Source organism: Orcinus orca, chromosome 1 (assembly GCF_937001465.1).
Source record: "Orcinus orca chromosome 1, mOrcOrc1.1, whole genome shotgun sequence".
In the NCBI taxonomy this organism is placed as follows: Eukaryota; Metazoa; Chordata; class Mammalia; order Artiodactyla; family Delphinidae; genus Orcinus; species Orcinus orca.
The window spans coordinates 172037099-172063253 of record NC_064559.1 but is presented as its reverse complement, the minus strand read 5'-3'; the positions used below and the strand labels follow the sequence as shown (position 1 = coordinate 172063253).

The window sequence follows — 26155 nt, the reverse complement described above, 5'->3', positions numbered from 1 at the left end:
CAGGAGGAAGTGTTGTTCTAAGTCAAGCAAATTCTCTCATCCAGTTCCTCTGAGGCCAATGGTAACTGATTATAAACCAGCGATAGAGATGAAGTTTAGTCTCCAGAGAGTATGAGGGCTATACCCAGGCCCATATTCCATTTTATGGTTGAGGTCAGTTCTAAAACCAATATAATGGTTCGGCCTGAAGCCACAGTTTTTTCAGTCCATCTGAAGAAGGAATCACTCGCTCTCCATAATTAGAGGACAATCCAATAAATCAAAATATTTTCTAATTCCAACCTGAAATAAACATGTTTTAAAATTTTGATGCAACATTATCCTAATTGTATTTACACAATCACCTTGCTATGTGTAGCTGACACATTTTTCATCATTCATGAAAAGCTCATGTTAAGCTTTTACAAACTTCAAATTATTAGACTCCACATTCATGGAGCTTCACCTTATAGCAATTTTGGAAACCTGAGAATTGGAAGAGATCAATTTTAAGTGGAAAAAGCGGAGTATCTTATGGATTGCAAACAGCAGATAAAATGTTTCCTTATTAAAGGCTGCTCTCTCCACTGAATTTCAGAGAACACTAAGATCTCTACTTTGTTTAAAGATAATCACTTTTTTCTCAGAGTGTTTCACTAGGGCTTTACCCTAGGCATGAATTTTTCATGACTGATTGATTGAAAAGACAATGCCAACAGAGAATAATACAAGCATAAAAACTTGTCTTACAAGGTAGAGTTAAATTACTCCAAGGGTTAGAATGACAAACCCAAGTGCCACCTTCAACTCAGCAAGTAAATTGACAATTACAAATCTGTTGAAAATTACAAATCTGTTGAAAAATGAGAAAAATCAATTAGGAAAAGGTTGACTTGTGCTAAAAAGTAGTGTTTGCTTTATTGAACATCATTCAGTGGATTTTGGAAACAAATAGCGAAAGCACCATGGGAAAATGTCTATCTTTGGGTGTGGGATGGGAGGAGGTATACTGGGAAGAAAGTTGGACTGAAAGAGAGGAGACCTGTCTTTCCTTCCTTGTTTATGCAACTAACTTGTTGTTTGACTTTGGGAAGATTACTTTCTATGTCTGATCCTCTATTTTCCTATTTCTACAGTAGAGATAATTGACTAGGGTCCAGAGTCATGGACTGAGGAGTTTGGACACAGTAACACAGTTAAATCAGGTCAAAAGTGAAAAGGGAGACTCTAGATTCTATATATATATATATATATATGACTGACTCATTCCTTTATTTTTTCAAGAAACACTCATTGAACTCTGCCTATGGGCTCAAAATATTTTACATGCTGGGAATACACAAATAAATAAGACATATATAGTTCCTGCCTTCATGTGGTTTACATTTTATTGAGGGAGACAAACAGCATACAAGTAAATGAATAGATGAACAAATGTGTAAATTAATGTATAATGCAATATCAGATAGTAATAAGAACTTAGAAGAAAAATAAAATAATCAAAGGTCAGGATATAGAGTGGAAGATAGTCTATGGTCAGGTTGGCTGAAAAGTATTATTGTTTTATATATATAATTTGTTGAACACCTGCTAAGTTCCAAAGAAATGGTTAGGTGCCCTTATATTGCATGTTATTTCTAATCCTTAGAAAAATATTACAGGTATATATTATTTTTCATTTTACAGATTAGTAAAATAATAAGAAGAAAACTGAAAGATCAAGTAACTTTCTGTTTGGTCACCCTTCAGAGATAAAATACATTCTCCCACCCCAAATTTTGTTCAGATGCTTAGAAAGATGCTACACATTCATGAAGAGCATATAAAAAGTTTTATTACCCACATAACAAGGATTTATGGCAAAGGTAGAATAGTTCCCCATACTGGTCTGAAAATGGCTTGAGAGAGCAGGAAAGGAGGCTTGCTTGGAGTTTTACAGTGGGTTGGGGTAAGAGCCAGGTTCACAAATAAGGGCCTGTATAGTTTAAACTCCATGCCAGTGCTAAAGGAGGTGGCACCAGTGCTTTCTTATCAGCTTGCCCAGATATGGCACAGAAGGTAAAGGAGAGGTGGATCTTGAAAGGTGTTAGAAGTCAGATGTCAAAAATGGAGTCAGACTGTTTACTATACTTTCTTAAGATGATATAACTTATGTAGCAGAGACAGAATGAATGAAACCCAGGTCTGGATTTGTCTAGCTCCAAAGCCCATGCTTTTTTATTTTACACTGTGGAAACTCAAATGATAAGATTTTGTCATTTCCCTTCAATGGGCCTGGGGAGACAAGTCTCAAAAAAGGGGTATGGGTAAGGTGCAATGCAAAAGGCACTAGAGAGATGGTATGATGGTGGGTGCCCGGACTGACCCTACTTCATAAAACGACTTTAACCACTCTTAAAACTATGGGAGAATTAACAAAATACTATGAAATTATCAGCCCAAAATTTAAGTGAATTCTAGATCCAACAGAGAGCATTTGCTGAATCTAGTGAATCTGAGCTTGGCAAAATAAAAACTGGCTTTCAGGACTGCCAAGGCAGTTGGGAATTAAAGCACCCATAGAAAAGTGAGACAAAAATTTTGCGTGCAATTTCCCTTCAAGTCATTTGCAAAATTCTAAGCTGCTCATATACAGGGTAAGATGATAATAAGTCAAGTAGAAACCAGCATCAAGGAAGTTAAAATGGTAAGTGGAGATTTCAACAGAGTCTCACAGTGCTGCAGAAAAAGATTTTAAAGTTCAGAGTCCACTAAGTTGGAAAACCTGGGTAAATACTCCATACTGTTTGAGATACCAGAAGGGTTATGCCCTTGGAGTAAGGGAAGGCAAACGTACCTGAATTTGTATACCTGAAATTCAGCCACGACTGGATAAATATGATCTTCCCAAAAGTTATTTGCCTTCCAGAAGAAAATGAAATTCACCAGAGGAAAAAATATTAATAAAAGCATATACATTTTCAAATGCAAATTCCTGTATCAACCAAATTTATGAGTCATGTAAAGAAATAGAAACAAATAAATGAGAATAAAAAAGAAAGGAACCTGACCCACAGATTATCCAAAAAGTTCACGTATCAACAGGGACTTTAAAAAAAATTATAACTACAAATGACCTCTAAACAATGGGGGTTTGAACTGCATGGGTCTACTGACACGGATACTTTTCTTTCTGTTTTTTTTTAACATCTTTATTTGAGTATAAGTGCTTTACAATGTTGTGTTAGTTTCTACTGTATAACAAAGTGAATCAGTTATATGCATATATATATTCCCATATCCACTCCCTCTGTGTCTCCCCCTCACCCTCCCTATCCCACCCCTCTAGGTGGTTGCAAAGCACTGAGCTGATCTCCCTGTGCTATGCAGCTGCTTCCCACAATCTATCTGTTTTACATTTGGTAGCATATATATGTGAGTGCAACTTTCTCACTTCATCCCAGCTTGCCCTTCCCTCTCCCTGTGTCCTCAAGTCCATTCTCTACATCTGTGTCTTTATTCCTGTGCTGCCCTTAGGTTCTGCAGAACCACTTTTTTTTTTTTTTTTTTTTTAGATTCCATATAGATGTGTTAGCATACGGTATTTGTTTTTCTCTTTCTGACTTACTTCACTCTGTATGACAGAATGTAGGTCCATCCACCTCACTACAAATAACTCAATTTCATTTCTTTTTATGGCTGAGTAATATTCCATTGTATATATGTGCCACATCTTCTTTATCCATTCATTTGTCGATGGACATTTATGTTGCTTCCATGTCCTGGCTATTGTAAATAGTGCTACAATGAACATTGTGGTACATGACTCTTTTTGAATTATGGTTTTCTCTGGGTATATGCCCAGTAGTGGGATTGCTGGGTCGTATGGTATTTCTATTTTTAGTTTGTTAAGGAACCTCCATAGTGGCTGTATCAATTTACATTCCACCAACAGTGCAGAGGGTTCCCTTTTCTCTGCACCCCCTCCAGCATTTATTGTTTGTAGATTTTTTGATGATGGCCATTCTGGCTGGTGTGAGGTGATACCTCAATGTAGTTTTGATTTGCATTTCTCTAATGATTAATGATGTTGAGCATCCTTTCCTGTGTTTGTTGGCTACATACAGACTTGTATGTCTTCTTTGGAGAAATGTCTATATAGGTCATCTGCCCATTTTTGGATTGGGTTGTTTGTTTTTTTAGATACTGAGCTGCATGAGTTGCTTGTGTATTTTAGAGATTAATCCTTTATCATTTGCTTCATTTTCAAATATTTTCTCCCATTCTGAGGGTTGTCTTTTCATCTTGTTTATAGTTTCCTTTGCTGTGCAAAAGCTTTTAAGTTTCATTAGATGCCATTTCTTTATTTTTGTGTTTATTTCCATTTCTCTAGGAGGTGTGTCAAAAAGGATCTTGCTGTGATTTATATCATAGAGTGTTCTGCCTATGTTTTCCTCTAAGAGTTTTATAGTGTCTGGCCTTACATTGAGGTCTTTAACCCATTTTGAGTTTATTCTTGTGTATGGTGTTAGGGTGTGTTCTAATTTCATTCTTTTACATGTAGCTGTCCAGTTTTCCCAGCACCACTTACTGAAGAGGTTGTCTTTTCTCCATTGTATATTCTTGCATCCTTTATCAAAAATAAGGTGAGCATATGTGCCTGGGTTTATCTCTGGGCTTTCTATCCTATTCCATTGCTCTATATTTCTTTTTTGTGCCAGTACCATACTGTCTTTTTTTTTTTTTTGCGATACGCGGGCCTCTCACCGTTGTGGCCTCTCCCGTTGTGGAGCACAGGCTCCGGATGCACAGGCTCAGTGGCCATGGCTCATGGGCCCAGCCACTCCGCGGCATGTGGGATCATCCTGGACCGGGGCACGAACCCGCATCCCCTGCATTGGCAGGCGGACTCTCAACCACTGGGCCACCAGGGAAGCCCTTGAGCCTTCTTTTAATTAATTATTTATATATTTTTAAATTTTTGGCTGTGTTGGGTCTTCCTTTTTTTTTCTGTGCAAGGGTTTTCTCCAGTTGTGGCGAGCGGGGGCCACTCTTCATCGCAGTGCACGGGCCTCTAACTGTTGTGGCCTCTCTTGTTGCAGAGCACAGGCTCCAGACGTGCAGGCTCAGTATTTGTGGCTCACGGGCCCAGTTGCTCCACGGCATGTGGGATCTTCCCAGACCAGGGCTCGAACCCGTGTCCCTTGAATTGGCAGGCAGATTCTCAACAACTGCACCACCAGGGAAGCCCTACCATACTGTCTTGATTGCTGTAGTTTTGTAGTATAGTCTGAAGTCAGGGAACCTGATTCCTCCAGCTCCATTTTTCTTTCTCAAGATTGCTTTGGCTATTCAGGGTCTTCTCTGTTTCCATACAAACTGTGAAATATTTTGTTCTAGTTCTGTGAAAAATGCCATTGGTAGTTTGATAGGGATTGCATTGAATCTGTAGATTGCTTTGGATAGTATAGTCATGTTCACAATGTTGATTCTTCCAATCCAAGAACATGGTATATCTCTCCATCTGTTTGTATCATCTTTAATTTCTTTCATCAGTGTCTTATAGTTTTTTGCATTCAGGTCTTTTGCCTCCTTAGGTAGGTTTATTCCTAGGTTGCAATGGTAGATGGGAGTGTTTCCTTAATTTCTCTTTCAAATTTTTCATCATTAGTTCATAGGAATGCAAGTTATTTCTGTGCATTAATTTTGTATCCTGCAACCTTACAAAATCCATTGATTAGCTCTAGTAGTCTTCTGGTAGCATCTTTAGGATTCTCTATGTATAGTATCATGTCATCTGCAAACAGTGACAGTTTTACTTCTTCTTTTCTGATTTGGATTCCTTTTATTTCTTTTCCTTCCCTGATTGCTGTAGCTAAAACTTCCAAAACTATGTTGAATATCTGTGGTGAGAGTGGGCAACCTTGTCTTGTTCCTGATCTTAGAGGAAATGGTTTCAGTTTTTCACCATTGAGAATGATGTTGGCTGTGTGTTTTTCATACATGGCCTTTATTATGTTGAGGTAGGTTCCCTCTATGCCTCCTTTTGTAGAGCTTTTATCATAAATGGGTGTTGAATTTTGTTGAAAGCTTTTTCTGTATCTATTGAGATGATCATATGGTTTTTATTCTTCAGTTTGTTAATATGGTGTATCACATTGATTGATTCGCACATATTGAAGAATCCTTGAATTCCTGGGATAAATCCCACTTGATCACGGTGTATGATCCTTTTAATGTGCTGTTGGGTTCTGATTGCTAGTATTTTGTTGAGGATTCTTGCATCTATGTTCATCAGAGATATTGGCCTGTAGCTATCTTTTTTTGTGATGTCTTTCTCTGGTTTTGGTATCAGGGTGATGGTGTCCTCGTAGAATGAGTTTGGGAGTGTTCCTCCCTCTGCTATATTTTGGAAGAGTTTGAGAAGGATAGGTGTTAGCTCTTGTCTAAATGTTTGATAGAATTTTCCTGCGAAGCCATCTGGTCCTGGGCTTTTGTTTGTTGGAAGATTTTTAACCACAGTTACAATTTCAGTGCTTGTGATTGGTCTGTTTATATTTTCTATTTATTCCTGTTTCAGTTTCAGAAGGTTGTGCTTTTCTAAGAATTTGTTCATTTCTTCCTGGTTGTCCATTTTATTGGCGTATAGTGGCTTGTAGTAATCTTTCATGATCCTCTGTATTTCTACAGTGTCAGCTGTTACTTCTCCTTTTTCATTCTAATTCTGTTGACTTGCATCTTCTCCCTTTTTTTCTTGATGAGTCTGGCTAATGGTTTATCGGTTTTGTTTATCTTCTCAACCAGCTTTTAGTTTTTTTTTTTTTTTTCATTTTTACTATTCTTTCCTTCATTTCTTTTTCATTCATTTCTGATGTGATCTTTATGATTTCTTTCCTTCTGCTAACTTTGGGTTTTTTTTTTTGTTGTTCTTCTTCTTTCTCTAATTGCTTTAGGTGTAAGGTTAGCTTGTTTATTTGGGACTTTTCATGTTTCTTGAGGTAGGATTGTATTGCTATCAACTTCCCTCTTTGAGCTGCGTTTGCTGTGTCCCATAGGTTTTGGGCTGTCATTTTTTGATTGTCATTTGTTTCTAGGTATTTTTTGATTTCCTCTTTGATTTCTTCAGTGATCTCTTGGTTATTTAGTAGTGTATTGTTTAGCCTCCATGTGTTTTTTTTTTTTACAGTGTTTTTCCTGTAATTGATACCTAGTCAGAGAATAAAAAAAAAGATGGAACTCCCTCCAAATCATTTTAGGAAGCTAGCATAACCTTGATACCAAACCTGATAAGACTATGACATGAAAGGAAGCTAATAGGCTTTCATGAATATAGACCCAATGTCCTAAACCAAATAGTATCACACCAAATCAAATTGGTTGTGGTATAACAGAATATTATATATCAATGTGAAAGAATAAGTGATAGCTAAACACAATAATATAGACAATATATTGTTGAATGAAAGAAGCTATATTCTAAAGGATATATATAGTAAAATTGCATTTATTGGAAGTTCTAGAACAAGAAAACTAATCTGAGTTGATAGAATATTTGTTACCTTTCTGGGTATTTCTTGGAAGCAGGCACCAGAGAGTCTTCTGGGTAACTGGCAATATTCTATATTTTGATCAAGGTAATTGGTTACACTGGTGTATTTATTTGTAAAAATCCATTGAGCTATACACTTGTGATTTGAGAATTTTACTGTATGCATGTTAGTGTTCAATAAAAAAGTTTCCAAAAAACTTCCCACTAATATTTAGGACTCCTTAAGGAGATTCTGAATATATAGTTAATATCTCTTCTAGCTCTTAAAACCTATGCTTCTACTGCCCACTTTTACAAGTTGATTAGAACCTATATTATGTCTCCTTAATAACAGTAAATCAACACTAACAACAGCACTAAAAGCTTTAGATAGTATGGAATACATCTAAAAATAGTTATAATAGCTTAAGTGAGAAAAATATTTGAAAGACCACAAATTATTTTGAATAGTTCACAGTTTTCTTTAAATTTTCTGTAGTGAGAGTTAAGCCAGTGCTTTAAGTAGGACAATATCATATTTTTATATCAGGGCCAACAAAAAACTAAAGCTGAAATATTACAAAGCCAACTTGTTAGACAAATATATGATATTTCAGCTCTGGAGGAAAGCTAAATCTAAATGTCAAATTATGTAACTGAATGTTTTACCCTCTACAGTTTCAAAGGAATAGAAATGCCAACAGCAGAGTTCCTGAAATTTAGAGACATAGAATTTATGACATAGTAGAAAAAGCACAGAATTGAGAGTGTGAAAAACTGTATATTAGTCCTGGATATATAACTTATTGGTTGAATGATTTTGGAAAAATAACTTAAAGTCTCCATATTTTGTTCCTTTGTGTATAAAACTGGTAACAATAATATGTACCTCCCAACATTACACAGAGAATGCATATAGAGTGCATCTAAAATCTACTAATTATTATCATTATTATTCATTTTCCCAGATGATTTTTGAAATATTTGTCTTCAGTTTGGTTTTTGAAGGCTTTTGTCCCAGTGACCCAAAGTATTTGGACAGTTGAAAAATCCACATGGATCCCTCTGGTAAAATAAACTACATGCTTGAGTTTCATTCTAAGTATATACTTTTGGAACACATCACAGGATGTAAACTGAGGTTATTCCCTTTCCCAAAAGAACAATTCTCCTGAAGGAAAATATTTCCTCTAAATTTTTCCTTAGAGCAAAGTGAGGGATTACTACAAGATTAGACCAGTTCAACATCAGCTAAATCTTTCCAAACTGATCCTTGCTTCCAACTGTGGCATGCCTACAACAGGTCCCCAATTTTAAGTTTACCTGTGCTTTCCCATATCTAAATATGGTTTTGAATTCCATGTCACTAAGTCAATCTCTCTGATTTCATGTTCCCAAGCTTCTCCAGACTAAGCTCTCTATTTCTGCCAAACCTGGCTCACCAATAGCCCCAAACATAGCTCTAGAATGCTTCTTCTCTGTCAGCCTGATTCACTCCTACACATGTTCTGAAACTCAGCTGAGGTGTCATTTCCGCCAAGAAGCTTTATTTAACCCTGAAGCCCACGTAGGTACCTCCTCTATGCTCCCTCTGCAACCTGGAAGTCCTTTCACAGCGATCGTCATTCTATATTGTTAAATGTTTATTTACTTGTCTGTATCCTTCCTCCCACCAAATAGAAAATTATTAAGGATGAAACTTCTTTTTATTCTTTGTATCCTGGCATTCAATAGGATCCTATTGTATGTTTGTGCTAAATAAGTGAATAAATCAATGAGTGCTTAAGTGAATCTATGAATAAATAACTGAATGTATTATGCTTATTCATTCCAGCCTCCATGCCTTTGGTCTCACCACTAAGTCTCCCTAGATTGCTCCCTCACCTACCCAAATCCTATCCTTCATTCAGTTCCTGCTAGAGTCCCACCTTCTACATAGTAAAGTATAAGCACTGAGGATATAACAAAAATTAAGATGTACCCCCACTCTCAAGGGTCTTACAGTAGATTAGAGAAGAGGTAGATGTAAATAGTCTACAATGCAGTGTGACCTGGCAGATGAAGAGATGGAGTTTGTAGGATCGTAGGAGAAAGGACAAACGCCAGTCTGATAGATCAAAGATATCTATCTAAAGAAGGCTCTTCCTGACCTAAGAATTTAAGGACAAATAAGATTTCCAGGTAAAGGGTGGGAATTGGGGATGATGTAAAACATTTTATGATCACAGGAATAAAGATGTGGAACACTGCAGTTTAGGAGAGCATCCTAGGCAGTAAGGATAAGTGACCTGCCTAGGACAAGAGTCAGATCAGTGAAAAGGATGAGACTAGAGTCCAGGCTTCCTAATTCTTAGTCCAGTACTACTTCCATTATCCCAGAAAACAGTATTGTTAGATTGCATGTGACTAGCTTCTATGACTTTCCAATGGAAAATGTCCAAGTGTGGCACTTTGTCTATTTAGCTGGTGGACCTCACCTCCCAGGACTCCTTTCTCAGTAGTTGTAGCAGATCTTTAGTAGAGTTTAGCAGTTTTCTTCTTGGTTTGAAGGCTGTCATATAGCAAGACATCTACGGTTTGCTGGAATTCTGTAAAATGTTCAAACCTCCATAGCAACTTGGAGTCCTAGCAGTGACTCAATGAAGTAATGTAAACAAAGCCCAAATGTCACCCAATAATGAATTTTTTTCTGACAACATCTTTGTCTAAAGAATGACAACTCCAAGTTGCTGAAAGGGACCAGAGTAATTAAGCATTCTTGAGATAAATGGTTTGTCAACCAAGACCCTCAAATGTGTTTCAGTTATCCCAATTTTGCCAAAGTACCTGAAAAAAAATCAAAACAATCCACCTACTGCAATATACAGTAGTTAATGCCTGCTGTTAGGCATTCTATGCTCATCAGCATTGCTATATCAACATCAACGTATCTATTACACAGTTGAGAAAACAGAGAGACATCAAGTCACATATCTGAGGTCACAGAGCTTATAGAGATGGAGTCGGGATTCAAATTTAAGTCTGACTCTTAAAGCCAGTCATATTTTTGGTAACTCTGCGCAGTTAAGCAGGTCCTCTCCATCTCTCTCCCCGTCAAACCTAGTGACTATGGTTGTGGGATCAGGGAGAGAGTCCTAGACCAAGAGTCAGGGGACTCTATTTAACTTTTCTGTGTGACCTCATTCCCATTGATAGGAGTATGTCTGAATGATTTCTAAGGCCTCTAGTAGTTCTGACAGTCTATGACTCTGAAATTTTAAAATATTCTTATATAGCAACTTCCCCATGAAAAGGTCATGGCCCTGTGAGTTGCCTGTAGTGGGCAGATAGGAGGATAAAACCTTCAGTGAAATTGAATTGAGTTCTCTGGGCTTATCAAAGTGGAAAATAGGCACCTAGCTGCCAAAAAATAAAGGAGTAAGTCCTTGGGAGATGAACTTAGTCAACACAGAGGCTCTTGTGCATCAGCACTGTCAGCAGCAACCTCAGTCATTGTCACAAACGAAGTGAAGACTTAAGAAAAAATATGTTGTTAGTTTTGCTGAAGATGATAGGACTTTTCAACCAAGTAGTACATTAGACTCCACATTAGATCTAGACTTAGAGTCAAAAGACCCGATATCTTACCCTAGGTATCCAGACTGGTCAGCATTTATAATGCTTCCTTCCCAACCTATGTACAAGGTCAAAGGCATTCCATTAAAATCCATGGCAGCTTATCTCTTTAACTCAGTTTATCCAGACTCTCACTCCCACCCTCTGGCTTTTCTCATTTTTGTCTGATCCCTAGTTTCTGTTCCATTGCCTTACATCCGGACAAGAGAAATTTGCTTCCTTCACTCAGTTTTAAAAAATGTATTGAGTTCATACTATATGCCAGCTACAAACTCCCCAAAGTCAGTGATAGCTATGCTAAGCTATTGGGGCAGGAAGTTGATGGTGGTGAGGGGCTGGGAAGGAGAAGAAAGTTCAGACAAATAAATAGGTCTGGGCAGAGGACACATGTTAAAGAAAAAGTTATCACAAAATTAAAAGCAGTTTAGTATGGCTAGACTGCAGAGTATGCTGGGAAATGTGAAAGAGATGAAGCTGAAAGGGTAGCCACAGGATAACAGTGGCTGTGGGATGGAGAATCCTGATTCTGCCACCTACTAGCTATGTGACCAATCTCAGTTTCTTAATCTGTAAGATGGAGATAACAATTCATACTTCCTGTAGCACTTGGTTTTCATCATTTGGTAGGTAACATTCATCGAGTCTGAATCCTGGAATATAATGGAAGGATGGAAACTGAAAAAGCACGTGACAGTGGGACTGGACAGTTTCCCTACAGGAGGTCCAGGGACAAGAAAAAGTAGATTTTTGGAGCTGTCTAGAGTTTATAGTCTGGCATCCAATCAGATGACAGGCCAGGTTCAGTTCAAGTACCCAAGTATGGTTTCAGTTCAAGTACCTGTTATGGTTTCTAAAATTCAGAGCATAGAATCGCCCCAGCAGCTTCCTCACACCTCATGCTGTGAGTTCTGCACAGAGCCCTAAGAAAGTTGTCAGCCATGAGATTCTTTCCCCTCCAATGCAAACACACATGGCACAGGCATATGATTCCCATCTGGATCCACCCCCGACTTCCGGCCAGGAGGCTGCTGTGTAGGCAGGACCGTCTGCCTTTGAATTTGCCAGCCTAACCCGGTACCCTGAGCCAGCCCTTTCCAAGCAGTAACACACAGACCTGGCAAAATTCACACTTCTGTAAATTCTTTTCGGGGACCTATCCATCTCTACATTTTCCTTGCCTTGTCAGAAGAGGTTGACCTGGGCAAGGCACAAGTTTGCTCAGAACAAACAAATGGGTATTTATTTCTGGAAGAGAACAGTCAGCCTTTTCTTTAATCTAAGGAACAGATGCTGGCTCAGGAGGAGAATGGGCTGAAAGTCCCACCCATCACTCTAAGGCCATAGGGCCAGGAATTGTTATTCAAAGCAACAGACCCCCACTCCCCTCAGGTTCCCTGATGGCATCAGTGCCCAGCCACTGCAGAATTATTACCATCATCATCTCTGCTGGATTCTATGCCCCAGTCAAATTGGCGGCATTCCTTCTATTTGCAAACAGATTGCAAAATAAGAACCCCAGGAAGGATGGAGGCTGGCCAGGCTCCAAGGACCTTCAGCAGCGATCATGCTAAATCAGGGTTGCTTCCTACTCTCTGAACAGCAGCAGTTACTAGCAGTACCTCCCAATGGCCCTGGATCACTGGGATGCCCGGCCTCTCCTCCCTCCCTCTTCCTTCCTGGAATAAAAGCAGCCTAAAAAGAGAGAGAGAGAGAGAGAGAGAGAGAGAGAGAGAGCAGAACTTCCTGGGAAATTATAAGAAAGAATCTATCATTAGGGTCCTAAACTATTCATGAGCTACCTGACAGGAGAGCTTGGAACAAAGCACCAATAGAAACTTCAACTCATTTTCCTCAAGATTCTAAACTTTACACCTCTTCTTTGCCTTAGTCTGTCATTCATGGTCCTCTACAGTCTAGCCACTTGTGTGCATATCCAGCCTTCTCTCCTAAACTGATCCGTCCTCTCCTGCCCATAACTCTTCATTCAGTCCCTTGTTCACTTATCATCAAACATGAGCAAAGGATAAAGGAATAATAACAATGGTTACTGTCATTGTTAAGTGCTTATTGTGTAACAGGCTGTGTGACAAGTGCTTTATACATATTTTCTAGTTTAATTCTAAAAAAATTAAAACCCAAGAGGTATGCTCTATTATTATCCCCATCTCACATTTGAGGAAACTGAGGCTCAGAGATTGTAAGCATCTTGCCTAAGATCATAAAATTAGTATGTGAGATGTCTGGATAAAAATAGCATTATTACCTGAAACAATTTTTCTGAACTAGATCTTACTATCCCCCTTTTACAGGTGAGGACATGTCCAGAGGTTTAGTAATACACTCATGGTAGACTGGAGTTCTGTTTAAGACCTGTCTGGTTCCAAAGCCCTTACTCTTAACCATTACTACTCATCTTCAAAATGGAGATTAAATTAGCTACCATCTTCCCTCATCTACCTCACCTAACTTAATAACTCAAGTAAGATAGTATCAATGAAAATATACTGTAAACAGTAAGGCAATGTTCGAAGTCAGTTGTAATTGATATTACTTACTTCCATGGTAGAACATATTTTATTTATTTGCTTTAGTAGACAACTTGCTTTTTCTTCCTTTCCAAACTGTACATCTTTTTATTTCCTTTTCTTGTCATTTCACACTAGCTAGGACATCCAATACATACAATGTTGGTTAGAAATGGTGAGAGGCACACACTTGCCTTCTTCCTGATCTCATGAGGAAAACATCCAGTTTCTCACCATTAAGTACAATGCAAGCTACAGGATTTTTTTGTAGATGTTCTTTATCAACTTGAGGGAATTCTCCTCTAGTCCTAGTTGTTGAGAGGTTTTCTTTGTTTATGTGTTTTAAAATCAGAAATGGGTGTTGAATTTAGTCAAATGTTTTTCTTATTTTGCTGATATGGTAGATGACATTAATTTTCAAATATTGAACCAGTTTTGCACACCTGTAATAAATCCCACTTGGTCATGGTACATAATTCTTTTTACACATTGCTGGATTCAATTTGCTAAGATTTTTGTTGAGGATTTTTTGTATCTATGTTCATGATTGATATTGGTTTGTAGTTTTCCTTTCTTGTAATGCTTTTATCTGGTCTTGGTGACAATTTGTTTTTTATCATATAATAAAAGTAAATACTGGGACTTCCCTGGTGGCACAGTGGTTAAGAATCTGCCTGCCAGTGCAGGGGACACGGGTTTGAGCCCTGGTCCAGGAAGATCCCACACGCCACAGAGCAGCTAAGCCCATGCGCCACAACTACTGAGCCTGCGCTCTAGAGCTACAACTACTGAGCCCGTGTACCTAGAGCCTGTGCTTTGCAACAAGAGAAGTCACCGCAATGATAAGCCCGCGCACCGCAAGGAAGAGTAGCCCCCGCTCACCCAGAACTAAAAAGAAAGCCCACATGCAGCAATGAAGACCCAATGCAGCCATAAATAAATAAATGTAAATACTATTCTTCTAACCCTCTTTTAGTAATTTGTGCACTTCCCTAGAAATAGAAGTTTAGGAGTCAAGTTCCAGATCCAGCCTGTAATTGCAGAGGTAGTAAAGGGAAAGAGCAGAGAATTTGGAGTCACACGAACCTGAGTTTGAATCCCAGCTCTGCCATTACTTTGTGACCTAAGTCAGTATTTCACTTCAGCAGACCTCTGTTCCTTAACTGGTAAAGTAAGAAACAATTATTTCTTCCTTGCAACGTTATGCTGAGAATGTAAAAAACAAAACAAAAACAGAGGCTAGATATATGGCATTAAAACATAATAACACAAAAAATCATTATTTTAAAAATCTTACTTGATAACAAAACCAGAGAGTAGTTGGTATGTTCTTATAGCTGTTCCTTGAACAGGAGACACACAGGTATTCAGCCATGGAAACCATAACTAGCTCATCATGCTGTTGTGCATACTCTGATAGAATGCCTTCTTGAAACTCTATGCCTGGCTAAATATTTTTTAATGCTCATAACTCAACTTTGGTATCCCCCTCCTCCAGGGAGACTTTCTTGACCCCAAGTCCTGGTTAGAAACCCCTCCTTTGTGTTTGCACTACTTGTGCTTGCCTCTCTCATAACTGTAATGACTGATTTCACTCTCTGGGTATAATCTCTTTCTCTCACTAGATTGTGAGCTCCTTGAGGACAACAATCATACCTTGTTCATTTGTGGTACATAATAGGTGCTCAGATAAAGTCTGCTAATTTAATAAGAAAAGAAACACCCTTTAATAGCCTTGGTATCAATATCCATTGTGAAGTAGATGTTCACCAATCAGTATCTCTTAATTCACAGCGTCATTTCTGTTGGCTAAATTATTCCTCGCTGTGGAACAATTAGACCCTCTTCTGATTACCTCTGCAGCAGTTAGTTCTTCATTGCAAGGTGAACTTTTCTCTTTTCTTCCTCCCCCTTTTCCCCCTTTCCTTGTATAGCAAACCAACTGAGGTGTAGTAATTATGAGAAAATCTACACTATAATTATTGTAGCACTTTACTTTGTACTGACATCTGTAAAAGAAAGAACTCTAGGAGTTGATGAACAATGATGTTTTCTCCTACTTTTCTTTCAAATGTATGTTTTTACTTTTAAAATATCATCATTTTTGACACATGTCTTAACAGTTTTGAAATATCTAGATTTTATATTTTGGGGAAACTCTTGAAACATAAAAGGTATTAGACTGCTAGAGTTGGAAGGAAACTTAGAGCTTATTAAGTTTGATTCTCTTATCTTATATTAGTGAAACTGAGTTTCCCCTGGGGGATGTGACACCTAATGTCACACAGAGTTAGGGGAAAGAGTGGCAGTGAAAAATACATACAGGCATCAGAAGATTTTGGGTCACATAGCCTCTCTGAGGTTCAGTTTCTCCCTCTAAAATACTGTTAATAATGTCTGCCACATAGAACATTGTGAGGATTAAGGGAGTTCACATATGGAAAGCACTCAACTGACCTAACACATGAGAGTTTTATCCTATAATGACAGTTATTTTATTATAATTTATAGTAAATAATGACTAGAATCTAAGGTCCTTTCTTTCTGCTATACAATGTATCCTTTTCAAGTAAGCTCAACTTTTCTACCAAAGAGGATAGTAGCCAAATCCATACCAAACAGGAAGAAAGTAGGTGAGAGAGAGAGAGAGAGAGAGAGAGAGAGGAGAGAGAAGAGGAAGGGTGGAGAGAAGGAGGGGAGGAAAAAAGTAAAGTGGATGGATTTCAGCTTAAAGAATTCAACTGGACACACTGTATTTGTTCAATCTAAGATTCCACGCACATGAATATTCAAGGACTTCAGTGTGAGCTATTTAGCTAGAAAATCTGGGAATTTATCGCTTGAGGGACCCTTGACATGGTGGCTAAAGCAGGCAGGCAGGTGCGGGGGAGTGATCCAGAGGTCACCTGTAGATGGTTATCACTACCCGGCTCTGCCTAAAATATAGGAAGGTGAATGGGACTTGGAAAATAGGCAGAAGCCACAAAGAAAACTCATCCTGATCACACCCTGAAACACTTTCTTTTTATCCAATAGTCCACAAGTGTCAGGTAGGATAAAGGATATTTCAGTTTTGCTATCTGTCCCAAATGACAATATTGTTCCCCTCAATGAACCTTGCTCTCAATATCTGAAGAATACGGGCAATGCCTAATCAGTAGGGTTATTGTGAAAGTGAAAATAAAAATAAGTGGTGTATATAACAGTAATTTTCATATTATAAATCAACTTACAAATGTTAAACATATATTACTAAAACTGTTCTTCTAGAATATTTTTTCACCAATGGACTTTACTCAGATGCCAGCATATCATGAAATTAGCACTTAGTATAAACTATTATATTTATTATAACTTTTTATGGCCACATGTATAAATATTGACAAATACATATATTATCCTTTTTGTACTTACTAGTACAAACTAGTAAGTTGCACTAAATTTATTAACTGTACTGACATTTACTGAGTATCTTCTATGTGCTGATGCAGCACTTAACAGATATTAACTAATTTAATCCTCACAATGCTATAAAATGGGTATTGTTGTCCTCATTTTACAGAATAGGAAACTTAGGCCAGAGAAGTTAAATAACCAGAAATTATTTTTATTAGAGCTGATACGTGAACCTAGGCAGTCTGGCTCCAATCTCAACTTGTACAGTAAATTGTATGTAATGAAATTATTTCATTTTTATTTCTAGTATAACACTGGCATCTGTTTTAAGCTTCTCTTTAAATTCAATCTATTGGCATGTGTAATAAGTTATATACACATTATAGGAAATGTGACTTTCTTTAAAAGAAATCAGTTAATCCTTTATGATGTCATTAAAGAAGATCAAAATTTACTTTATCATGTAGTTGATATCTTCATCACTGGTCTCAGAGAGTAATAGAAAGTCATCATTCTTATGGTATAACATTGAGCTAGGTTCAGAATTCAGAATTTCTGGTCCCCCTTACCCAGGTCAGTGAAAGGCCTTTCCATCTCTCTTGCTATAGATTGAATATTTCTGCCCACCCCCCTCCCCATTTCATACTCTGAAATCCTAACCCTGAAGGTGGTGGAATTAGGAGATGGGGCCTTTGGGAGGCAATGAGATCATGAGGGCACAGCTCTCATAAAGGGGATTAGTGTCCGTATAAAAGAGGCCCAAGAAAATTCTCTTGGTCCTTCTGCCATGTGAGGTTATAGTGAGAAGACTGTCGTTTATAAGGAAGCATGTCTCCCCAGACACTGAATATGTTGGTGCCTTGATCTTGGACTTCCCAACCTCTAGAGCTATGAGAAATACATATCTGCTGCTTAAAATCTACCCAGACTACGGTATCATTATAGCAGCCCAAATGGACTGAAAAAGAAAATGGGTTCTGAGAATGGGGTGCTACTGTAATAAATACCTAAAAATGTGGAAGCAGCTTTGGAATTGGGTAATGGGTAGAGGCTGGAAAATTTTGGAAGTTCATGCTAGAAAAAGACTACATTGCTGTGAAGGGACTGTTAAAGGCTCAGAAGGAGAGGGGGAGAACCCTAAAGAAAGTCTCAGTCTTCTTAGCGAATACCTAAGTGGTTGTGAACAGAATGTTGGTAGAAATAAGGACAATATTAATCAAAAGGGACACAGAGCTTGAAAATCTAGAAAATTCTCAGCCTATCCATATTGGGATGGAAAAGAACAGGAGAGAAGACAAATTTGATAAGGAGATTAGTGAGGATCAGCCATCTAAACAGATGCCAGGAGCTACTGTCCAAAACAATGGAAGAATGACCCTGACGGTGTCTTTGAGATCACTGGGGCTGCCCCTTCCATCACAAGCCCAGAGTGCAAGGGCCTGTGGAGATAAATTCGGTTTATAACATTGTATAAGTTTCATGTGTACAACATTATATTTCAACTTCCATACACACCAGAGGTCCCCAAGCTTTTTGGCACCAGGGACAAGTATGGTAGAAAATTTTTCCATGTACTGGGCGGGAGGAGGGGGGATGTTTTCGGGATGATTCAAGCACAGTACGTTTATTGTGCACTTTATTTATTAAATTGTAACATATAATGAAATAATTATACAATTCACCAAAATGCAGAATCAGTGGGAGCCCTGAGCTTGTTTTCCTGCAGCTTGATGGTCCCATCTGGGGGTGACGGGAGACAGTGACACCCGACGTGTGTTGCTTATGTCCAGTCTACTCTGTAATCTCGTTTTTGTTGCTGTCACTGCTGAAAACCCTGCTTCACAAAGATAGGACGTTGGAAGTGGAAGCAGCCTTTTGAGTGCTTTTGTGGCAATCTCAGGATATTCTGCCTTGACTTTAATCCAGAACGTATGGAGATTTGAAGTTGTCTCAGACATACTTTTAAGGCCACCGTCATTTGCGATCTCAAGCAGTTGATCCTCTTCTAGCATGGACAAAGTCGATTCACCTGGCTTATTCACAAATGGGTCGTGGATCTATTCCTTCTCCGTTTGGGGGTCTTTTGTGGTTGGGAAGTAATGCTCAAACTCTTTTGAAAGCTGAGAGAGGTGATCATGCACCAGCTGGGAGAAAGAAGGCCCTGGCTCAGTCTCTTTCAAAATCTCTGCTAATGTTTGAAACGTCAAAAATCACAATGTTCACTCATCTCCCAAATAATTCCAGTTTGGCTTGGAATGCAGCCACTTTATCTGCCGACTTGAACACAGTTATCGTTCTCCCCTGAAGTGACACATTGAGTTCGTTGAGCAGGTTGAATATGTCACACAAGTAAGCAAGTTTGCGACCCATTCTGTGTCACTGAAATGTGCTGCCAGAAATCTCTGGAACAGCTCTCATAACTCAAAAACTCTGGCCAGTGATCTACCTTTAGAAAGCCATCTCACTTCTGCATATAAGACGCGTGTGCTCTACGTCCATCTCCTCACAGAGCCGTGTGAACAGACGTGAGTTAAGGGCATGTACTTTAATGTGGTTGATAATTTTAATCACATCATGCAAAACGTTAAGTTCAGCTGACATTTTTAGGCTAGCCAGCATTTCTCTATGGATGACACAGTGTGTAGACTTACATTCAGAAGTGGCCTCTTTGACCTGAGTAGTGAAACCAGAAAGCTGTCCAGTCATGGCAGCTGCTCTGTCTGTGCATATACCGACACAAAATGACCAGTTCAGTTTTCCTGATATGTAATCATTCAAAGACTTGAATAGTTCTGTCGCTGCAGTGTTGGTTGGCAATAAAAGTGCACATAACATATCCTCATGCACATCCTCCTGAAAAATATGTCACACAAAAACAAGCATTGTTGCCTTGTTGTCAACATCGGTAGACTTGTCAACCTGGATGGTGTTCCACAGAGACTCATTAATCCTCTCTAACAATTGTGCCTCAATATCCTCTGCTATTTCATCAGTTTGTCTAGTTAGGGTGCTAGCCGAAAGAGGAACTTGTGCCACCTTTTGAACTGCAGCCTCTCCTAAAAGTTCATGACAAATGTCCTTAGCAGCAGGAAGGATCAACTCTTTACCAATAGTAAAAGGCTTCTTAGCTTTAGCAATGTGGTTAGCCACGAAGAGTGATGCTCTCACTGCAGACACATTTGATGAAGTGGTGGCCTTCATCAAATAATTGCTTCTATTCTTCGTGTTCACGTTTATTCTTTTGAAAAACTCCAAAGGCTTGTCTTTTAATGCAGGGTGCTTGGTCTCCATGTGGCAAAGCAGTTTAGAAGGTTTCATGGCTTCCTCGTATAGCCAGTCACCACATATTATGAAAAGTGAGCTTGGAGAATGTGAATCACCTGTTGCAATGAACCCATAATTTAAGTAGGACTCTTGGTATTTTCTTTTAAATGCAGCTTTCATTTTGTTGGCAGCCTTAGAGTCTTCTGCTGTCTCATCATTGGGTCTTTCCCCCTTTTCAAAGAAGCTCTCCAGCGATGTTTGTTTTTTACTCATTTTGGTTAGGGTTAGCTCATGGGCTTACCAAAACTGTGACTGAGACAAGTGCCCAGTGCGGGAAAGAGGCATGGATGGAAGTGGTAAATAAAATAATGGGCAGGCCACTCATGGACTAAAATAAGTGTCGGATTCTGACTTAAAGCCTGCCACCACATGCAGCTTAATTGTCACTTCCCACTCACTGATAGGGTTTTGATATGAGTCTGCAAATGATTTATTATGGTCTCTGTGCAGTCAAACCTCTCTGCTAATGATACTCTGTATTTGCAGCCGCTCCCCAGTGCTAGCATCACTGCCTCAGCTCCACCTCAGATCATCAGGCATTAGATTCTCATAAGGAGTGTGCAACCTAGATCCCTCACATGCACAGTTCACGGTAGGTTTCATGCTCTTATGAGAATCTAATGCCGCCACTGATCCGACAGGAGGCGGAGCTCAGGTTGTAGTGTGAGCAATGGGGATTGGCTGTAAATACAGATGAAGCTTCACATGCTCGCCCGCCGCTCAACTCCTGCTGTGCGGCCCAGTTCCTAACAGGCCATGGACCCCTGATATACACCACGGCATGGTCACCACCAAAAGTTGTTTCCATCCATCACCATACAGTTGACCCATTTTGTCTATTTAGCCCTCCCTCTATCCCCCTTCCCCTCTGGTAAATGCTCCTTTGTTCTCTGCATCTATGCATTTGGTTTGGTTTGGTTTACTTGTTTGTTCATTTTATTATATTCAACATTTGAGTAAAATAATACAATATTTGTCTTTTGGATTTTAAGTTGATGCTGGAATGCATTAAGACTTTTAGGGCTATTAGGAAAGAATGAACAAATTTTCCATGAGAGAAGGACATGAATTTGGGGGTGGGGGGGCAGAGGCAGAAGACTATAGATTGAATGTTTTTATCCCCCTCTCCTCCTGCAAAATTCACATTTTAATATCCAAATCTTCAAGGTGATGAAATTAGGAGGTGGGGCCTTTGGGAGTTGGTGAGGTCATGAGGGCTCTGCCCTTATAAAACAAGCCCAAGAAAGCTCTCCTGACCCCCTTCTGCCATGTAAGGTTACAGGGAGAAGATGGCCATCTATGAGGAAGTGGGCCCTCACCAGAAACCAAATCTGCTGGGGCCTTATCTTGGACTTCCCAAACTCCAGAGCTGTGAGAAATACATTCCTGTTGTTTATAAGCCACCTAGTCTAGTTGTTTTCTTATAGTAGCCCGAATGGACTAAGACATCTTTCATATAAATGTTTTATTTACATAGAAGTCCTTTAAAAGGTAAGGAAGGGATCTGTTCAGTCACTGAGAAAAAAAATTCTATAGCTGCAGAAAAATTCTATACACGATATCCTTTATAACATAAGCTTAAAAATTGTTGGTTTGCAAAGATCAAAGATCAGAAACCCACCCAAGCTTCCTTCAGGAAAGTGGGGTTTATTGTAAGAATGCTAAAGATGTCAGGTTCCCAAATATGGGCTGCATTGTTATTAAAAACCAGTCAGATAGTTTCTGCCCCTTTCTTCCTTGCAGTTTCTCATTTCTGCTGTGTTCATTTCATTCTTCTCTCTCTTTGATAGGCTTTTGTACTCAACTACTTTCATGTGGACATGATAGCCTCTACAAAATCATAGCCTCAGGTGCAAATCAATTAGACTTTCTAGCTGTTTCTCATAGTCCTCTAATTTCCAGGGAGAGAAAATGTGACTGGTTTAGCTTGGATAAGGTAATTATTCCTCTATTCTGGGGTTGAGATCACATGGTATACATGATTGTCTCTTCTAGGCTATGATAAGTGTTTTTAGAAGGGTGTGTGGGGGTAGAGAAGAAATGATGTGAATCTCAGAGTATTATTTATCTGAAAACTTAGAATAATGGTACTGCTTATTTCCTGTTTCAGTTTGCTTTTTCTTGAGAACATGTTTCTGATCTCACCTAGACTAATTAACTTGTGGAGATACTATGGCAATTTTCATCACCATAATTCTTAACCGTTTGTGACATTTTTCAGATGAGAAAGTGGAGGCCAAGAAAGTTTGGGTCATTTGTATGAGGGCAAAATAAGAGGAATGATCCTCTTCTCTCCCCACTAAACTTGTGTCTCAAATGTGGCCAGATTCTCTTTGAATATCCTCCAAATCCGTAATTTTGGAGTATGCAAATATTTAGTACCAGATAAAGCTGGGAAAGTAGAATTTCTCTGGATGGAGATTCTCATGTTCTCTTGAACCTGGTCATCTTGTATTCTCTTGTGACAAATGGAAATTCCCATATGTGGCAAGTCTGTCACTTTTTCAATGCCTCAACCAGAAACCACTGGCTCTGCCACTGACCACTCCTACCCAGCACCCTGACGCTTAACAAGGAAATACAGCTTAGTCTACTTGATAAACTCCAAAATGATCTGATGAGGTGAAAAAACAGACTTTAAATAGGAACACACCTGGGTCAGAATTCTACTTCACCGTATGTAATCTGTTTGGCTTCTGATTCCTCATTTGTAAAATAAGAGCAGTGAAGGATCCCTACCTAATAGGGTTAAATGGGAAGATTAGAGACATTGCAAGTATAATGCCTGGAATGATAAATCATATAAATTCATTTACATTTCCCAAATTTATTCTTTGAGTGCCTACTAGTGCTAGCCTACTAGCTTAACAATGTGTTAAGCTCTCTAAGTTCGTTGCTACCATGCTTCAGAGATGCATAGCTGATTCTCCAGTCATACATTCTGTTAGTAGGAGATTAAAGGTTGCTCACTCCTCCTGGGGATTCTCAAGTAGTCACAAATGAATTTAAGAAAAAATTCCCCAGTCTGATGAGACACATCATCTATGCTCATCTATGGGGTTAGCCAAACATGTATCTGAGGAAAGAATACTCAGACAAAGGAAACAGATAGGAGGATGTCTGGAATACTCAAAGAAGAGCAAGTGATCAGTGTAGCAGGCACAGGGTGATTGAGGGACAAAATAATGAGATAAGGTCATGAGGTCAGAGAGGAAGGGGCTGGTGGGGGGGGCACAGATTAAGTAGTTCTAAATCATTTTAACATCATTTTATTCTGAGTAAAGTGGAAAGTTATTGGAGAGTTTTGAGCAAAAGGCAAGACATGATCTCATTTATGTTTGAAAAGATAGCCCTGGTTACTGTTTTAGCAATAGAGGTGCAAGTAGGAAGGCACAAGTAGAATCAGAAAGACCATTTATGAGGCTGTTGCAGTAATCCAAGCAAGAGATAATAGTGTTCAGTCTAGAGCAGTGTGGGTGGAAAAGCCAATTGGATTTTCTAAAAGATTAGGTATAGGAGGTAAGAATTTAAGAGATATAGGGCTGCTGTTCAGACATTGCTCTAACTGATCAGAAAATGTTGTCTAAATTGTGGTCGTGATCAATGGAATCATATAAGCCTCTCTTTAATCTGTTTACCTAAAATAAACTTTGAAGGATAAGCAGAATTTGATTAGAGGAGAAAGATTTTGATCCTCTGACATTCCTTTAAGCCATTAAGGTGACCCTGAAACACACATGACTCTATGACTATCACAGAATTTCTGGCCTCAAAGGAGGAGGCACAAGCTGTTAAGTTGGCTTATATTTATTCATCTCTTTCTGTGTGTCAGGCACTATTCTAAGCACCACAAAACAAACAAACAATATAAATAAACCACTTCTGTAGTACACATTATTATTATTCTCCATACAATGAATAAAGAAACTGATGCTCAGAGAGGTTAAGAAATGTGTCTGATGTCATATCATGAGTAAGTTGGGGAGTTGAAATTTAAACCAGGCAGCCAGGCTCCAAAACTCTCTCATTAACCACAATACTACATACATACTAAGGACTTCTCTAAGCCACCATTTTCTCACATGGAAGTTGGGATAATAATATTATCTACTTTAGAATGTTGTTGTGAGCATAATAAGAATGATTATTTAGCCCTCAAATTAATAATAAATAGCTATCAATTTTATCACATGATGTAACAGTTGATAAAAAATTAGGACCATTATTTGTATTGGGTTCTCACATAATTATTCCCATTTTGTATATTAGTAAATTGAGGCTCAGTGGTTCTTAAATGATTTGTCATGTCACAGAGGTAAGGGACAGGATTTGATTTCCATTTGATTTCAATTCTTCTTGTTGCCTCTAATAGGTGAATCTTCAATACAGTGATATGCAAGGGCACTGAGTGCTGTCTAAAGTTCCCAGAAACACTAATGTCTCATAAAAACCCATGATTTAAATGGACATACATATAAGAATAAATAGCTTCTCCATATATTAGCAAAACCCAGTTCCAAAACATAATAGAAAAAATATCTAATGCTCAATAGCAATAAAAATAGAAACCACCTCCAAATAAACTTAACAAAAAATGAAGACTTGCTTAAATAAAGTTACTCAACTCTAGTATGAACAGAAAAAGATAAAACACACTATTTTCTGGATGGAAAGACAATATCATAATATGTCAACTCTGCTCAAATTATCCTATGGATTAAATATGACTTCAATAAAAATGCCAAATATATTTTTAGAATGTGAAAGAGTAATTCAAAAAATCGTCTTTCAAAACACAAGAGAATAGTTAAGAACACTTTTTAAAAAAAGAGTAATAAAGAGGGACATGCTCAAGTAATAAAATATATTACAAACTTATAGGTATTAAAACTATATTCTAATGACACAGAATAAATTTTTCAACAAATAATGATGAATAACTGGCTAACCATTGAGAAAAAAGTAAATTTAGGTCACTATGTCTAACTTAACTAGCCAAAATATAGTAGATTAAAGGTTAAATGTAAAAGATGGAAGAGGAGGGAGAGGAGGGAGTGGAGGAGAGGAAGAAAAACCAAGTAAAGCCATAGAGACTTTAAAGAGAGTATAATTGAACAATTTGCTATATGCTCTTGAAAGGAAAGGGTCTTTCTTTGTTTAACCACAAAGAAATGAGTTCCAAGGAAAAAGATTTATGGATTTGACAATTTGAAAACAAAAACCTCTGAACATCAAAAAATACTTTGAAGAAAACTGAAAGGTAATTAATAAAGTGGGAAAATACATCCAGTTCTATAAAACAGAAAAAGAATTAATTTACTCAATATAAAAAACTTTCCCTTAAGATAATGAAAAAGTATGCCACAGACTGGGAGAAAATATTTGCAAAATACATAACAGATAAAAGACTGGTATCCAAAATACACAAAGAAATCTTAAAACTCAACAATAAGGAAACAAACAGCTCAATTAATAAACAATTCACTAGACATCTGAAAAGATACCTCACCAAAGAAGACATGGATGGCAAATAAACATATTAAAAGATGCTCAACGTCATATGTCATGAGGGAATTGCAAATTAAAATGCCAATGATATATTGCTATGAACCTATTAGAATGGCCAAAATCCAAAACGGTGACAACACGAAATACTAGTGAAGATACAAAGCAACAGGAACTCTCATTTACTGCTGATGAGTGTGCAAAATTTGCAGCCACTTTGGTAGACAGAGTGGTGGTTTCTTACAACACTAAATGTATTCTTACCATAGGATCCACCAATTATGGCCCTTGGTATTTACACAAA

General features: G+C 38.2%; 1 protein-coding gene and 1 long non-coding RNA gene across 2 annotated transcripts in view; both read right to left on the bottom strand.

Annotated features, from left to right (window-relative positions):
* The window catches only part of AGBL4 (AGBL carboxypeptidase 4), a 1394453-nt gene that overhangs the window by 776659 nt on the left and 591639 nt on the right, over positions 1–26155 (bottom strand). The window lies entirely within an intron of this gene.
* On the bottom strand, positions 10048–14783 carry LOC125961585 (uncharacterized). Its single transcript, XR_007472458.1, has 3 exons — positions 14713–14783; positions 11114–11159; positions 10048–10074 (listed from the first exon to the last, which is right to left on the bottom strand). It is a non-coding gene; the product is annotated as an uncharacterized LOC125961585 (long non-coding RNA).